The 397-nt window shown below is 32.0% G+C and overlaps 1 protein-coding gene across 1 annotated transcript in view; it reads right to left on the minus strand.

Annotated features, from left to right (window-relative positions):
- Positions 1 to 303: 303 nt before the first annotated feature.
- Positions 304 to 397, minus strand: part of LOC113826962 (chaperonin containing TCP1 subunit 5) — a 6732-nt gene continuing 6638 nt past the window's right edge. Inside the window, exon 5 of the mRNA XM_027379859.2 lies at positions 304 to 397. This exon is cut by the window's right edge and continues 232 nt beyond it. The gene's annotated coding sequence lies outside the window, so the exon portion shown is untranslated.

The following is a 397-nucleotide window of genomic DNA, read 5'->3' on the forward strand; positions in this document are numbered from 1 at the left end:
CTGTAAGATGTACAAGTAACACTTTAATACCACCTAATTTTCAGCACAACTTTCTACTTAGAAACACTGAATTTAAATAAACAATCAGTTGTAGCATCTAATATCGTTGGCACTGGTATGGTGAACGCCTTCTGTCCTGCATGAAAAATAATTCACAACATTTTTCACAAAGAATTAACTACATAACCAGACTTTTCTAGCCAACCACAGATTTATCATTTCACTTCAGAAAATTTTCTATATAATCATATCCTCTTGAAAACCCAGTTACAACTTTTTCTATGGATTTAAACACTTGCAGTGGTGATATTTTTTTATTATTACTTAAAGCACTGGGGATGAGATAAGCATTAGAATACATTCCCAAATAAAAAGATACAAATGGCATACTGTGTCC

This window comes from Penaeus vannamei, chromosome 9 (assembly GCF_042767895.1).
Source record: "Penaeus vannamei isolate JL-2024 chromosome 9, ASM4276789v1, whole genome shotgun sequence".
NCBI lineage: Eukaryota > Metazoa > Arthropoda > Malacostraca > Decapoda > Penaeidae > Penaeus > Penaeus vannamei.